The sequence below is a fragment of the Rousettus aegyptiacus genome, unplaced genomic scaffold (assembly GCF_014176215.1).
Source record: "Rousettus aegyptiacus isolate mRouAeg1 unplaced genomic scaffold, mRouAeg1.p scaffold_m13_p_4, whole genome shotgun sequence".
NCBI classification, from domain to species: domain Eukaryota; kingdom Metazoa; phylum Chordata; class Mammalia; order Chiroptera; family Pteropodidae; genus Rousettus; species Rousettus aegyptiacus.
The window spans coordinates 61,015,567-61,028,677 of record NW_023416307.1 but is presented as its reverse complement, the minus strand read 5'-3'; the positions used below and the strand labels follow the sequence as shown (position 1 = coordinate 61,028,677).

Below are 13,111 nucleotides of genomic sequence, written 5' to 3'. Positions count from 1 at the left end.
TAAATACCTCCTTTTATGGGTTGAATTGTGTCCCCTCAAAATTCACATCTTGAAGTTCTAAACCCCAGCACCTCAGAATGTGACCTTATTTGGAAATAAAGTAATTGAAGGTGTAATCAGTTAAGTGGAGGCCACACTGGAGTAGGTTGGTTCATAATCCAATATGACTGGTGTCCTTATAAAAAGAGGAAATTTGGACACAGACATGAACTCATGAAGAATGCCATATAAAGATGAAGGCAGAGATTAGTGGTGCCAATGAATGACAAGGATTTCCAGCAGATTACCAAAAGCTAGGAGAGAAGCAAGGAAGATTTTTTTGTTTGTTTGTTTATGCTGGAACACAAAGGCATGAAAAACAGAACTCTTAAAGCTTCAAAACTGGGATGGCTGCCAGGCTACCATACAAAGTCACACAGGGCCTATACTCATAGACATGGTTCAACCAAACTGGAACTGTAGTGTACATGTTACATATGATAAGCAAGATAAGGTTGGGTGTAGAGGTCTCCTGGAATGGTTAATTGGAATAATTTCTCAGATGTCTGTGTTTTTGTCTATAGGGCTGTCCCCTGTTGTCTGGTACTGGGCCCTGAGGTAATAAGGGTGGTGGCACAGTGGCCAGGATTGTGAGGGGCCCAAATAAGGAAAGTAATTGGGGTATGGACTCAATACAAGAAAGGGAACTGACCATCCTCTAGTCAGGGCCTCAAAATTGAGTCTAGACAGCATTTTTAAAAATTCAAGACTGTATAAAAATTGACTCATTGATCTTCACATTAGTTTTGAGCTTAATTATTTGAAGAATTTGAGTTGCCCAAATAGAGGAGACTTTTGGTAAGTAGTACATATGTTAGCCTAAACTGCATAGAAAACATCTTATTACAAAGGCAAATTGGAGGACAACAAGTAGAAGTATAAAGAGTCCTTGTAGGCCAGTCCACAACCAAGTCCCCCATCAGATATCATTAGCTAAGAAAACATATCTGTAATTTCCAAGATTTCTTACAATATCTGATTGAGTTGTAAAGTATGTTAAAAGTATAGTTATGTTTATTCATAACAATAATATCTTGGTGTATTCCCTTGTTCAAAGTGGCATGTCCAGCAGTTTTACATTGTTGTAGGGTATGAATTGATAGTTCTGTAAGATATATGTTTGTGGCAATTGTAACTAGGAAAAAGCAGTTATGGTGGTCATGGTCAAAGATACAAGCAGGAGTTTGTGGCAAACCCCAGGTGAGAGGTAGGGGACGGTGCAGGAAAGTGGGAGGTCCTCTCCCCAGGGGCTTGAGGAGTGAAACTGTATAGGCAGTTGCCTACTGGGGAAAGCAATAATCTCCATTAACCTTTACACTAATACAGACAGTAGTACCTTCTACCAGATTTTCCTTTAGACATGAGAATAGGGTTGTACACTTTGGCAGAGAGCAAGAAGTACACCAGGATTATGGGCTAAGAAAACAGAATGCTTAAGAAACATAATAGAATTGCTAATATCAAAGGAACACAAGCAATAAATATCCTGTGTCTAATTTGTCAGTGTCCTAGGAGAAGCAACCAATGAAAGTTGCTGGGCTGGTGGTCTCACTGCCCTGGATGAAGTTGCTTCCTGAGCAAAGAACAAAGTCATTTCAAACTTCAAGATCTTGGGTTGGATGGAATAATATCATCTGCAGTGTGGTACTAGGTTTCAAGTAAACACATGTCTAGTTGATGTGGGTCATTCGTGATGGTGGCAATGTCATCTCTATAGGCTAGGAACTCCTATTGCTATTAACTCAGTTAATTCCAAGGTACATCCCAGATAATCAAGAGGTCTGGGAGAGGAGGTGATGTTCTACAGCACCATGGCATCTGGCAAGGGAGTGAGGACTCTGCAGACCACCACTCCTGCAGATGGAATAATCCAAAGGGCCCAGGTTTGGTTCCATCTTATATCAAGGAAATCTCAGTAGCCATGACAAGCTTTGAGATTCTGCTTTTATGATTCAAGGCATAATCAACAGCTGAGTATGAAGGGTCACAGGTTCAGAGTCTATGAGAACCTTTACTACCAGGAAAACTTAGAATGTGGTCAGCAGTTTTTGCTCTCATGGTATATAGCACAGGATCAAGAAGGGCAGAGTTTTGCATTTGAAGCTCATTGGCCATCAGAGGTAGTCCAGAGACTCCAGAAGTTATGAGAGGGGGTTGCTAAAGCCTCTACAGTGAAGGAGTCTCTGAAAGCACTAATGAGAGTGCCTGCTGATATTAATTTGGATAGATTTTAGAACCTTTTGTTGAGAGTGGCTGCCATTTAAGGTTTCTTTGATAGTAGGACACAACACAATGACTTAGATAAAAGACAGAACTCTGTTACTTATAGCACCTAATGAGAGCAAGATGCATGCAAGGGTTGTAACTGGGGACAGTGTAACAGCAAGCTGAAACTATAGGGGACAATTTATATAGGATAAGTGGAGTGGAGTGAAGTTTACTAAGTTCCAAGGATTCCCTTCTATTGACTAAGTTAAATAATTTTGCAGGATCCAGGCCAAAAAGACTATTCTTAATTGTCTGGTATAGTGTCCTTGGGCAATTAGGGCAGGTGGCCCAGAGTGTGAGAACCCAAATAAGGAAGTGGTTGGGTGTGGACCTAATCAGATGTTCAAGAATAGGAACTGACTGACTTCTACCCAAAGCCTCAAAACAGAACCAAGACTGTATTTAAAAAAATCTTTATCTCACAACCCTCAGAAAAAACTAACCCTATTGACACCATGATCTTGGAATTCTGGCCTCCAAAATTCTGAGACAATAATTTCTATTGTTTAAGCCATTTAGTTTGTGGTACTTCATTAAGACAGCCTTAGAAAACAAATACACACCAAACCAGTAGTGCCATTTTTGATTCCTTCCATTGTGGAGGACCAATTTCAACACATCCTCCTCACCTCATCCCCCATGACAGTTGGCCACATCTCATCTCAGATTAGACACATTTCAAGTAGTCAACAGAAACTATGGCAAATAGCTAACATATTGGATGCCACCATTTTAGAGAATTATTTGTTTTTATGGTCATTATGGTGTTTTAAATTTTTTGATAAAATCATTTTTCAAAGAAACAAATGTATTTAATTCAGTTCATAATATCAATTGATAAAAATTCAGAAAAATAAGAATAAAAGGAACTTCCACAACTTGATTAAGACCATCTATAAAAACCTACAGCTAACATTATACTCAAATGTAAAAGATTAAATACTCTCTCCCTAAGATAGTGAACAGGGAAGGAATGCCTGTCCTCACAACTCTTATTCGACATAGTTTTGAAAGTTCTAGTCAATGCAATAAGGCAAGGCAAGAAAATAAAGGGCATACCCATAAGAAAGAAAGAAAGAAAACTGTTTCTATTTGAAGATGACATGATGAAACTTTTCTGTATCTTGACTGTATCATTGTCAATATCCTTGTTATTATTGTACTATAGTTTTGCAAAATATTACCATCAAAGGAAAATGGGTAAAAACCACATAGAATCTACCTACACTATTTCTTTCAACTGCTTATGAATCGACTACAATTATCTTAAAATAAAAAATAGATAAAATTAAAAACAAATTTTAGTCTGTCATTTTAAGTGTCCCTAAAGATTTCCTCCTTGTATGTTGAAAATAACTAAGGTACATTTTTTTTATTGGGTAACTATAAACAACTTAAACTTCACCATTTCACTCATTTTGAAATGTACAAATCATTGTCCTTTAGTATATGCACAAAGTTGTGAAATCATCACCATTATAAAGTTCCAGAAGATTTTCATCACCCCAAAGGAAATGCTGTACCCACTAACTAGTCACTAACTTACCCACTCCCTCATTCTACCCCTGGCAAACACTAATCTGTTTCCTTGATAACACTGCTCTAGTCACCATCCACTCTTCCCACATTGCATGTCTTCCAAGTAATTTCATGAATAGCTGTCTTTGTAGCAGTCATCTTTATTTAGAATGTTCTCTTTATACTTTGTCAGCCAATTAACTTTTAAACTCCTATCTATGCTTCAGGCCTCATTCGAATTTTATCGCTTGTATAAAGTGGTCTCTGAATTCTTTCCATTTCCATTTACCACATAATGGTCACCGTCTCTTCTATAATTCCATAATTCTGTTGTAGCAGCCAACAGAAGAATTGGCAACACAGTAACTACAAATAATAGGACACTGTGAAAACCAGCATAAAATAACACTTGGTTAACATGGTTAAAAAAGAAAAGAAAGAACAGAAAATAAAATAAAATAACTAAATTTTTAGAAATGAAAAATATAGTCATTAAAATTAAATCTCAATGGATGGATTGAAAAAACATAGTAGACACAGTTAAAAAAAGAAATAGTGAAGTAGAAGATTAATCTAAAAACATCAGTCTCAATGCAATAATAAGATATACAGGAAAGAAAAGCAGGAAAGGAGAAATAAAATAAGTGGAAGATAGAATGAAAAAATTTAATATAAGCCAATTAGAATTTCCTGAGGAGATAGCAGAATAAACGAATGGGTGATGACTCTTGTTTGGTAAGTTTCGATGATCAGATCAGTAACTACAAGCCTACTCACCAGTGGTTGTATTCTTGTTCCCAGACAAATGTAAAACAGCAGGTCACATAAGATACATTGTTGCTTACCTAGTGGCATGTTACTGTTCTATTAATCTGAGGTTCACACTCAGCAAAACAATCTCCTTTGGGGCCCAGAAAATCTGTGCAACTGGCTTCCCTATGACTGCTTTGCACACTACAGTTATATTCATCCCTGGAAAAAGGATCACCTCTGGGGATACTGGAGGTGAGGACAGAAAAAATTGCTTCAAGTTTAATACTAAAAAGCAATAGAATTTGTGAATATTTATTAATGATCTGCTTGCAGTGTATATTGGCTAAGGGCATGGGCTCTGGGGTTGGATTATCTGGGTTCAAATTCTGCCGTAATTGTTTCTTACTTTTTCCAAGCTCCTTCATCTTGCAACTTCAGGCCAAGGAATAGAATGTCTTCCAGAATCTTGGGCAAATTTTGTTTCAGTCCTGAACTTGAATATAACATTCTGCCAATCGATGTGCTTCATCTAACACAGGAAGGTGATAGCCATGTTGGGAATTCCCATCAGGCACTACATGAGTACACACATAATATTCATCATGACTGATGGTCACTGGATCAATCTGATGGGCAGCATTCTGGTCAGGTTGGGAGACCCAGGTTATTCTCTCATCAATGCAGTTTATTTTCCCTGTTTTATTTCTATCTTTCCTGTAGGCTTTGGAGCAGGATGGTCTGTCTATGAAAACTATTTCTCAGGTTATTAACATTGCAATTGTCAATGGGATAAGAGGATAAGAGAACACAGCTTTTGCAAGCAATGGTTTAAATAATAAAATATTAACTGGACACAGAAAGAAAGTATTGATAGAGATGTCCATGAATCAATTATTATAGAGGGCACTGTTCAAAGTTTTCCAATGGAAATATTTTTTTACCTAAAACACTTTGCAAATTTTAATTAATTCATAAAAACAAATAATAAATGATATCCTCATATAGATTGACTCGATATAAATATCACCTTCCATTCTTATAAGTATACATGCAAACATAGTATTCACCTGAAAGAATCAAATATCCCTTTACTCATTAACTAAAAACCCTTAAGTTAACAAGCATATGCCTTACCTTAAAAACATTCTGTCTAAAGAAGCAGTGTCATCCTGCATAAGTGGGATATAAATGACTCAGTTTTAGTTATCAGATGTCATACAGAAGATGATTTTTGAGCTGAATTTTTAAGGTGGAAGTACTGAAGAAGAAATGGTATTGTGCAAGATGATATGGAGACAAAGTTATGAACTGAGTTCAGGAAAGCAGTTGAGTGAGGTTGGATGAGAAGAGCTCAGCAGAAAGAGCCTATAGAAAGATAGGCTGGTAGTGGAGGGCCTGGAATTCAATGCCAAGAAAATGCATTTTATCCCAGGCATAATAAATAGAGAGCTAGCAAAAAGTTTTAAAGAAGAGGGTGGTTTTAACAGAGGGATATTTTACAAAGAGAATCGGTTGAGTCATGACAGATTATTCAAAAAAAAAAAAAAAAAAAAGAAAGAGAGAGAAAGAGACCAGGAGACAGGTTCGAAAACTGTTACCACTATCAGGAGAATAATAAACCAGGACAGGGGCATGGAAAGGAGATGACAGATGCAAGCATCTTTCCAGGTAGAATGGCCTAAATTTCTACCTTTCACCACCAGCTGCTACCAGTGTTAACTGTTTTACCTGAAAGCATATTACCTAGTGCAAGGAGATTTGAAACAGGATACTGAACTCCAGGATTTTTGATCATGAATGAATTACAGTGTCTCATGAGGTGAAAATTTACAGATGATTTTTGGAAGCAAAGAGTGAAAAAGACTGTTACACCACAGACACTTAAAAAGAATGAAACATTTTATTTTAAGGAAAATCTGTCATATAACAGACTGTACTCTGTGAAACATAAGTGAAGAAATACCAGAAGGATAAGAACCCAAAGAGTTGAGAGATGAAACAGAAGTCGTAAAAATAAATTAGGAAGGGTACCTAGTGAATATTGGATTTTCTTCTTTTTTACTAGAATTCCCTTTGTTCTACAATCAGAGTAGTTGCAAGCTTCTACTGAATAGTAATCATGTTTTTTGTAAGCTACGCACATTCTCTGGCAAAACTCAAGTGTTGAAAACATTTGTTTGTTGTGATGTCCTTCTAGATTAATTGTTCTTTGGCATTAGAATGTCATGGATTAGTAAAAATTTTTAAATGAAAAGATTTTTAACTAAGAACATATTAAAATAACTTTCACCAGGAAGAAATTGTGGGAACCAGAATGAGAGAGTAGGAAGAGGACATGTTCACGGTATTAGGGTCGGGGGTCCCAAAGGACTTAGCTTGTATTGTAGCCACTGAAAGAAGAAACACAAACCTTTGGTAATTTGATGGCTGCAGAAAAAAAATAATAGTAACTTTCATAGTCAATTTCTTTTTTTTAATGAGAAATTAGAAATCATAAGATTAGAAATTTAACATTCCTATAATTTTTAAATAAAGGAAAGTTCTTTAAATTAACTCGGTTTACATATATGCAAAACTTTTACTACATTATTTTTATTTTTTATGGTTCTTCGTGGACTGGTTTCTCCTTGTATCATAGAGCACTAAGCTATGATACAAAAAAACTTTTTTATTAAGTCAATATGTAATCACTATGTAACTTAAGACAAATATTCATTAATCTCACTATAGTTCAGTTTCTTCACAGGCCAAAATGAACAAAACTGATTGTTTTTCCTATTACACAAGAATAAATATAATTATGTCCTGTTGGAGATAAAATGGATTTGTATAAACTCATACGAAACTACTGAGGCACATTTTTAATGGATGAGGACAACCAAGAGTAAATGAACATGTTAATGAAAAGATTTTTAATTGTTATTGGTGGTAATTTATTTTTCCTAGCATATGGTACTTTTACATTTATTAGTTCACTTTTTTAACAACATCCCAGTAAAGTACATAAAATTGTCCCCATTTTATGATGAAGCAATTGATGTGAAATAATTTGCCCAATTTCATTAGCAACTGACAGCTCTAAGTCTCAAAGTCAGATATTTTACCTCAAGCCCAGTATTCTCACTATCAAAGCTTCCTTGATAGTTTAAAGTAACTGGAAAAATCATTCTGGCTTAATGCAAAAGCACGTACAAAATACTTTTTTAAATAAATGAAGCATTCTTAGTGCAATAATACAACCTAATAATTAATATACATTGTCAGAATGCAGAATGCACTAGAAATTGATAAACAGATTTTAAAATTTAAAGTTAGCCTGAATATAAAAATGTTAGCTATAAGGAATCTGACTCCTAAGGGACAGAGCAAAGATTCAAATCCAAATTTTCCACAGTTAGTAAAAAAGAACACAGCAAATGACCATGCCTTTTCAACATCACTCTGCCTCCAGAGCAAACAAAACAGAATCTCCCCTATAGTGGCTTAAATAGCACATATCCACTTATAAGCTGTTCCTGATCTGAATGCTGGCTTGGCATTTCTCAGGCACCTCCCACTTGGCTCCGTCTCTCTGTATATGCAGCTGCTCCTTGCTCTTTCTGAATGTGGCCCTATGGGAATATCTTCCCTGCTGCAAACTAACAAGAGATGCCACTGCTTACTGCACAAGCTCAGACACTTCATGAGCTGCACTAGGCCCTCCCCGCCTCCATCATTGGCCTGCGCACTCACACTCATGCTTTTACACCCTGCTGACAATGTTAGTTAGTCTTCTCTACTTCATAATTTTAACTTTATTAATTTTTCTTCTTTATTCTATTTGTCTCTGGCTAAAGCATTCTATATTCTGTCTGCTGCCCTAAAGTAGAGAGTAGAGGAGTAGGGGAAAGCAATTGACAGATGCAATGCAGAGTTCGAGGTAAAGACTGAAGGAGCCGACAAGTAGGCAGAAGCTTCTACTCATAAATTCTCTTTCCATTTCCTTGAACACACAATAATCTTGCACTTTGAATGTGTTCTACTAACAAACGGTTAACACTGGTTTCAGTTTGGTTACTCAAAGGAATGATTAATGACAACTTCTTATAAAAAAGGTAGGAATTGATTGCATACATGTTAACTTTCCAAACTACATACTTATCAGCAGGATCAGATTCTTGTCACCAGAGAGACAGTTTCTCAGTGCATTTGAAGATGAAGTTTGGAAGTTTTTAATTGGGCATTTTATTAATTAATGTCTTAGTTATGATAGTATACAATAATTTAGAAAAAATTATTTTTGGGGAAAACTGGAAATAGTACACAGAGATTATTGTATTATTGTATATATTATTTTATGTAATACAATATGATTATTGTATATATTATCTCTGTTTTATTTTTTACAATTGCATGTAAATCTATAATTTCAATAAAAATTTCAATTAAAGAACTGAAAGTCAGGTCTATAGCTTGACTCTTGAAGTTAGTAAAGTTTACAATATTAAAAAGAAGTTGGTTGCAAACTTATAGAACTTACTAGCCTAATTCAGAACCTAAAACACAGGAATGGAATAAAATAATTAAAGATATTACCATATACAAGATCCATCCATAAGATATACTTCTAGGTAATGAGAATATTCTGTAGTTCATTATTACACCTAAGTTTTAGGAGAATTCACGCCCTTCCAAAAATGGTCTTTAGTGCTTCTTATAGAGATTTAATATAGTATTTGGAAGTTGGTGGATATCATTTCTAACATCAGTCACTGACTGGAAGGTGTTTTTTTTTTAACATATTTTTCGCTTCACATAGTACTTGTTATTTTTGTGGTAAGAATGCTTAAAATCTACTCTCTTAGCAAATTTCAAGTGTATAATACAGGATTATTAATTATAGTCACCATGCTGTACATTAGATACTCAGAACTTATTTTTCTTATGACTTAAGGCTTGTATCCGTTGACAGGCATCTTTCCACTCCCTGCACATTCCAACCCCTGATAATCACCATTCTACACTCTGTTTCTATGACTGACTTTTTTCCCGTAGATTCCACATATAAGTGATACCATGCAACATTTGTCTTCTCTGTCTGGCTTATTTTACTTAACATAATTCCCTCGATGTTCATTCATGTTGTTACAAATAATAGGATTTCCTTCTTTTTTAAGGAGGCCAGCATACCCCAAACTCCATGGGGTCCAAGCTCCAGACCTATCTCTGTCTAACTCTTCATCTGACTGTTCCTTTGTATCTTTTATAATGTCTTTTACAATAAACTGATAATTGTAAGAAAGTATTTCCCTGAGTTATGTGAGTCATTACAGCAAATTATGGAACTTGTTGTGGGGAGAGGGCTCATCTTATGGGAACCCTCAATGTGTAGCCAAGTCAGACAAAAGTGTGAGTATCCTGGGGACCCACTACTTGCAGTGGGCATCTATTGGCAGGGGGCAGTTTTTTGGTCCTGAGCCCTTAATCTGTGGGGTTCATGCTAACTTCGGATAGTTAGTGTCGGAATTGAATTAAATTGTCAATCGTCCAGTTATTGTCTACAGAGAACTAGAGAATTGCTTGATGTGGAAAATCCACACATAGCGTGTCAGAAATGTACAAGTAGACAAAGAGTTACTGTTGAGTAATTAGAACAAAAAAGTCATCCAGATTGAAAAGGAAGAAAATGACTATCTCATTTGCAGATGTCATTTTACTCTAAGTAATAAACCTGAAAAAAAATCTTCAAAAAAGCTATTAAAACCACTAAGTACATTTATCTGGTTGTAGATTACATAAAATTAATATACAAAACTCAATTGTATTTTATGTAATATTAAAGAACGACTAGAAATTTAAATTTAAAAAGCAATAACATTTACAATTGCATTAAAGAGTATGAAATATGGTATGTAGAAATAAATCTGACTAGGATGTGCAAAAGCTATACACACAAAATTACAAAAGTTACAAAAAGAAATTAAAGAAGGCCTAAATAAATGGGAGATCTATTGTGTTCATGGATTGCAAAACTCGATATTGCTTAAATATCAATTCTTCTCAAATCAATATGCACTTCAACATAATCCAATCAAAATTTAAAAAGACTTTTTTTGCAGACTTTGACAAACTGCTTCTAAAATTCATATGGAACCATAGGTTATTTGTCTTCCTTTGCCTGGCTTATTTCACTTAGCATAATACCCTCTAGATCCAACCATGTTGTAGCAAATGGCAAGATTTCATTTCTTTTTATTGCTGCATAATATTTCATTACACACACACACACACACACACACACACACACATTTTAAATGATGGGGCAATGAACAGAGGAGTGCTTATCTCTTTTCAAATTAGTGTTTTGTTTTCTTTGGATAAATACTCAGAAGTTGAATTGCTGGGTCATATAGTATACTTATTTTTGTGGATTTTTTTTTAGGAATCTCCATACTATTTTCCAAAGAGGCTGCACCAGTTTGCAGTCCCATCAACAGTACACAAGCGCTCCCTTTCTCCATATCCTCACCAACACATGTTATTTTGGTGACTTTTTGATAATAACCATTCTGATTGGTATAAAAGGTGGTATCTCATGGTTTTGATTTGTTGCGGGCATCTTTTATATGTCTGTTTGCCATCTATATATCTTCTTTAGAGAAATGGCTTTTCATATCCTCTGCCCATTTTCCAATTATATTGTTTATTTTTTTGTTATTGAGTTGTATGAGCTTTTTATATACTTTGAATATTGAGCCCTTATTAACTATATCATTTGTGAATATATTTTCTCATTCAATGAGTTGTCTTTTTGTTTCAATGATGATTTTTTCACCATGTAAAAGTTTTTTTCATTTAATGAAGTCCAATTTGTTTATTTTTGCTTTTATTTCTCTTGCTCAAAGGACGTTTTTTTATTTACTGATGTCAGTAAACAAACAAACAAACAAACAAACAAAAAATAAAATGAAAACAGATTCATAGAAACAGAGACAAAATGAATGGTACCAAAAAGGTGGGAGTGAGGGAATATATTCAATAATATTGTGATAGATTTGCAAGGTGACAGATAATTATTAGGATTAATGAAGTAATCACATTGTAAGGTATAGAAAGGTCGAGTCACTATATTATGCACTTCAAACTCGTATAACCAATATAACATAGTATACCAAGTATATCTAAATTTTAAAAATTAAAATAAATTACGTAGAAAAAATGAGCACATAATACGTCCAATAAAATGCCTATTAAATAAATTATTGAATGCAAAGAATGAATGAGGGAATGAACATACAAATATGTAAACAAATGGACTAGTAAGAAACTAAAAGATAAAATAAAATAAAAATAAAATTTACATGGAAATGCAAAGTACCTAGTATAGCCAAAACAACTCTGAAAAAGAACAAAGATAGAGAGCTAACACTACCTGATTTCAAGACTTATAGAGCTACAAGACGATATGATACTGGCATAACGATAAACAAGTAGTTTAATAAAATATAACTGATAGTCCATAATAAACCCACATATATGGATACAAAGGATTTTCAACAAAGATTAAAAAGCCATTTAATGATGCTGGAATATCCATATGGTTATCCATAAGCAAAAAAAAAAAAAAGAAATGAACTTTATATCTCATATCATTTACAAAAATTACATAAAATAGATCATAGATCCAAGTGTATAATAAAACTATAAAACTTAAGAATAAAACAGAGGATAAAATCTTTGTTACATTGGATTAGAAAACATTTTTCAGATGCAATACTAAAAACATAGTTCATAAAAAAAAGCGGATAAATTGACCAAAATCGAAAATGTCTCCTCCTTTTAAAAAATCTCTTTTTCAAAAAACGATGTACACTGTAAAGAGATTGAAAAGGACTTGTACTCAGGATAGGCAAATAACTTTCAATAAAGAAACAAACTACCTAGTTTTTTTAACAAAAATATGTGGGCACTTACTAAAGAAGATTTATGAGTGGTGCATAAGTATATGATAAGACAGTCAACATCATTAGTCTTTAGGGAAACACACATTAAAACCAAAATGAGAAAACAATACACACCTATTAGGATGCCTAAAATTAAAAAGACTGACCATATCATGAGTTAGTAAGGATATAGGAGAACTGGAAATCTCATAAATTGGTAGGAGGAAATGTAAAATAGTACAACAAGTTAGAAAAGCAGTATGATAATTTCTTTGAAATTTAAACATCCACCTACCATATGATTCAGTTAAACCACTCAGGTTTTCACCCAGGAAAAATAAAAGCACATGTCCACAAAAATATTTGCACAAGAATATTTACTGTTTTATTTGTAATAGCCTGAAACTGGAAACAACCCAAATGTCTTTCAACAGATGAATGGATGAACAAACTATTGTATATTCACATAATTAAAAATTATTTAGCAATTAAAATAATAAACTATTAATGTGTGAACATATTTCAAAATAATTATGTTAAGTGAAAGAAGCCAGACCCACCCACCCACCCCCCAAAAAAAAACCAGAGTGCATATTGTATGGTTACATTTA

General features: G+C 34.3%; 1 non-coding gene across 1 annotated transcript; it reads left to right on the top strand.

Moving 5' to 3' along the window:
• The first annotated feature begins 6,733 nt into the window (after positions 1-6,733).
• Positions 6,734-7,007, top strand: LOC118602373. Its single transcript, XR_004950710.1, has one exon. It is a non-coding gene; the product is annotated as a small nucleolar RNA U85 (small nucleolar RNA).
• The last annotated feature ends 6,104 nt before the right edge of the window (positions 7,008-13,111 follow it).